General features: G+C 59.5%; 1 long non-coding RNA gene across 1 annotated transcript; it reads left to right on the forward strand.

Moving 5' to 3' along the window:
• The first annotated feature begins 364 nt into the window (after nucleotides 1-364).
• Nucleotides 365-3,630, forward strand: LOC109245440 (uncharacterized). The gene is made up of 3 exons (XR_002070889.2): nucleotides 365-608; nucleotides 1,131-1,391; nucleotides 2,080-3,630. It is a non-coding gene; the product is annotated as an uncharacterized LOC109245440 (long non-coding RNA).
• Nucleotides 3,631-4,323: the final 693 nt, after the last annotated feature.

Here is a 4,323-nt window from a genome sequence, read left to right on the forward strand (position 1 = left end):
GCATCCTCCTTCCCTGGCTGGCTCCTCATGTTTTCCATTCCTGGGGTGACCCATCCTGGGCTTTGCACCCCTGTGTCTGAAGTCTCCCCAGGCATTTCTGTTCTGCCATCTGGCGCTGGCCGAGGACTCCTGCTCCGGAGGTTTGTTCACTGCAGATGCGGGGCGGCACCGAGAGGATTTAAGGGCCGGAATTTAAGGCTGCGCAGTGCTCGTGCGTGGGCACAGTGCTGACGCCAGGCTGGTGGGGAGTGTGAGGGGAGGACCAGCGAGGACGCTGTCTGAGCCATGTCTGGGTTGTGACATCCACGGGGACAGGGTGCAGAGCTCCTTCCTGGTCCCAACGTACAACAGGAGTGACGTGGCGTAGACTGCGTGGGTGAGCGTGGCCTGCAGAACCACACACGGCCGGTCACGCCGGGTGACTCCGCGGGGATAATATCATCCCAGGTTAAGTGTCTTCATCCATGACTGCAAACACGAGGGCCTCCTCGCGGCCAACGCGAGGACTGAGCCCGGAGCCCGGTAGACGGCGGTCATCCAGGGGACGGCAGGGGACGGATGTCATCCCATCATCAAAGCCAGCCTGTGGGTGCCCACCTCCGCTGAGGGTATGCGCGGTGCATAGAATTTATCAGCTAAAAGTTAAATAAAGATCCTTGGTGGCGTCCCGAGTGCAGCTTACGGTCTAACAGCAGAAATGAGGATGATCGCGAATAAGCCAAGTTTGCGGTTTGTCAGAAGGGCTCTGGGAAGACCCTCCAGGCCGGGAGGGGGAGGGCATGAGGGTTGGGGTCACCTCACAGAGCAGCTGCTGTGAGCACGTGAGAGGTGGGATGGGGGTCTCTGGAGCGAGGGGCCTCAGACAGACGAGGAGGAAATGGCCAAACACTGCCAGTGCTGCCCGTGGGCCGGGAGACACTAGGACCGGATCTGGTCTCCAGGCGAGCAAGGCCGGGGATCGCTGCGGAGAGAAGGGCCGGTTCTGGGGGCCGGTGGGGGGCACGTGGGGACAGGGCTGGGCTCTGGAAGTGTCCACAGCAGCGCAGGGGGCAGGGGGGACGTAGCTGGCAGGCAAGTGTGGTTCCAACAAGCTTTCTGCTCTGTTTTGTTTTGATTGTGTTTTAAAATAGGACAGATAACAGCGTGCGTGCTTGCTGACGGGAAAAACCCAGTAGGAAAACAACGGAGCCAGGGAAACAAGCAGAGGTTTGTTGGAGGAACACCGTTGAGCAGGCGGGATGAGACGGGCCTGGTGCACACGAGGGCGTCTGCTTTGTCGCGGACAAGGGCAGTCATCGCGGTGGGTCGTCAGGACGGAAGGCAGGGCTGTGGGCACAGATGGGGACATAGGTACCTTGTTCTGACTGCCCCGGCTCTCCGGGAGGCCAGAGGTGAGCACCGGGTCAGTGCTCGTGCAGCGAGGAGGGAGCAGGGTGAACAGACAGGCGAATGGGCACCCCGAGCGGGCCCGGGTCCCTGTTTTTGCTACGCGGTCTCGTGAGCGTTCCCCAGCTGCGGTCATTGGGTGGCTGCAGACACAGGCTGCAAGGGCGGGCGGTTTAGCCACCTAAGAGCCACTAAGTCAGCAAAGTAAGAGAGGTCCGTCCGAAAGGTTGAGATCGAAGGGAGGTTTCACGGCACTTAAGGAGAGTCAGGTGGGGAGACTAGACGTCTAGATGAGAGCACGAGAGCTCGACCCTAAAAAGGTGATGAGGTTCAAAGGATCGGAGGACCAGATGAGCCCCTCCGTCTGGCCCGGACGGAGGACGTGGGGAGGACGCAGATGCCCAGGCTGTGGGGCTAGAGGGCGTGGCCGTGGGACTGCTATGGAGGGTAGAACGGAGAAAGTTTACGGGTCAGGGTAGGGAGCCGTGTGGCAGAAAGGGTGAGTCTCCTGGGGTCACGGAGAGGAAGGTGCCCGTCCCTGTCCCTCTTATCCACGAAGTGAGCCTCCCCGAGCTCACAGGTTGAAGCCCTCACGCCCCGTGGCTGTTCTTGGAGATGGGGCCCTTTAGGAAGCAATTCAGGCTAAGTGAGGCCACTGGGGTGGGCCCTGATCCCACAGGACTGTCCTTACAGGAGGGGCCGCCCGAGGACACAGCGGGAAGGCGGCCGTGGGGAGCCCAGGCGAGTCCTCGCCGGGAAGCAGTCCTGAGGACACCTCGACCTTGGACCCCCAGCCGCCGGGACCGTGAGAAAACCGGTGTCCGGTGTTTCAGCCGCCTGTGTGGTGTTTGTATGGGGCCGGGCTACTGACTTCAGGGTGACCACTCGGTCTGGACATCGAGGGCCCCGAGCCTGTAATTTGGACCGGTGTTCAGGTGACCTTGGTTTGAGGGGCATCCTCGCACCCCCACCTGAAGCACCGGGGCGTCACCGTCCGCGGGCGAGTGTCGTCCACCAGCTCCTCCCGCTGTTGGACCAGGAGGGGCCGTGTTCCCACGGCTACTCAGGCCGCGCCCCACGCCGGCTGTGGCCACAGGGACTCCTGTGCCCCCATCCGGGTCCGGGCTGCTAGCACCGGGGCGAGGAGTCCCCAGTAGGGACCCTGGACACTTGCACGGGAACGGGGTGTCCCCGAGCAACCTGCCACCCTTGGAGAGTTGCCACAGGGAATCTCCAGGCGGCCCCGGAGCGGGAGGGTCGGCAGAGCGTGGCCCTGGGTTAACGCGGGGTTTGCGGTGTTGCGGACCCGACCGGCACGTTCGCTGTGATCTTAATCGTCCGCCTTCTGTGTCGGTCTCATGCCACCGAGGCTGATGCCCATGGTTTCCTCCCGCGTCCGAGGGCCGGGAGAGCCCACGGGGAGGCCGCCGTGCGCTGGGAGGCCTGGCCTCCGCGGCTGCCACGTCGCTCGGAGCTTCTGGCAGCAGGAGCCCCGGTCAGCTGGCGCCACCCCAGCACGGCAGGAAGTCTCTAAATGTTCGTTTTTTTCCCTAACAGACGAAAAATCTGACTCCAGAATGATTTCCAGGAATTACAGTATAAGAACGTAGCATGTGAGATTTTAATTTTCTTCCTAAAAAAATACAAGTGAAATCAAAGCACAAGAAACCAGACGGAGCACAGCTCACGTGGGCACATTCCACTTTGCAGGACAGACGCAGGCTCCCCCCACTGCCTACCTCACCCGGGGTCTGGCTGGCGGGGAGCCCAGGAGAGTGGGACTGTGGGCCGTGGGTTGGGGGCAGATGGCAGGGGCCAAGGGACTCAGGACCAGTGGGTGGTGGCGTCCCATCCTCTCCGACTCCGATGGCACCTGTGCGCCTCCCTGGAGGGGGGTGTCCTGTCCGTCCTGTCGCGGGGAGTCTCGTGGTTGGGCCCGTGCCCTCCATAGGCGGCCTGTGAGTAGCTGGTACGGCCGTCGGGGGAGGCCCCGTCCCCACGGTGTCCCTGACCTCCCCTCCTGGTCCTGACATGTGGGTAATACTCTCGCTTTCACTTTGTAAGTCTTCGTGCTGATGCTAGTTCACGGTGAAGCGTGCTTTCAAGAGAAGCGATCAGGACTCCGGAACCCCACCAGCACCCACGGCCCACGGACGGCCAGTCTGGAAGTCTGGAGGGGGCAGATCTCTACCACTGGTGACACAGCCCTCTCACCTCCGTGGTTTCCACGTGTCCCCACGGCGCTCCACAAGGTGGAGTGTGCTCGCGCCCATGGGGGGTTGCCTCTGCCCTCGGGCTGTCTCGTTACCCCCCAGGAGGGTGCCGGTGTGGCCACAGAGGAGGCGTGGGATCCTTGTCTTCTACGGAAAACACCGTCAAACCAGAAGTTTTAGGAAAAGCATAGCCTCTGATCACTGTGGTACAAAGTCAATTGCAGGTTTCAGTGGATTTTTTTGTTTATATAAACATGTAAGTTGCCCATATGAGATGATGTTTCTCATTATGGGGAAGAAACAAGCATTTATGATTTGACTTGTGAACGGAAGCATAGGACACCTCTGAGCTCCACCCTCCGCTGCTAAGTGTTCACATTATGGTTGGGCTTGATGAAACGAACACATTTATTCGTAAGTTTATCCCGAAAGTAACTGTAAATATTTATAAATAAAAAGAATGTGCTTGTTTCTGGCCAAAAATTAAATCATCCTTACATTGTCCTCCTATGTCAGTGTCAAGATAAGATTGATTTTTTAAAGCGAAGAAGATGAATTTTCCACAATTTATTGTCTCGGGTCCAGTGTTCACGTGCAAACCCGTAGGGAAGGGGTCAGATCTGGGCCCTCCTCAAACGTGCTGTTGTGGCATTAAGTGCACAGACATAGTTCAAGGCGTGGAAAGGACAAATCAGACCGGTTCCTATTCCTGAACTTGCACCGG

This window comes from Panthera pardus, unplaced genomic scaffold (assembly GCF_024362965.1).
Source record: "Panthera pardus isolate Hobbes unplaced genomic scaffold, ASM2436296v1 HiC_scaffold_17, whole genome shotgun sequence".
Taxonomy (NCBI): domain Eukaryota; kingdom Metazoa; phylum Chordata; class Mammalia; order Carnivora; family Felidae; genus Panthera; species Panthera pardus.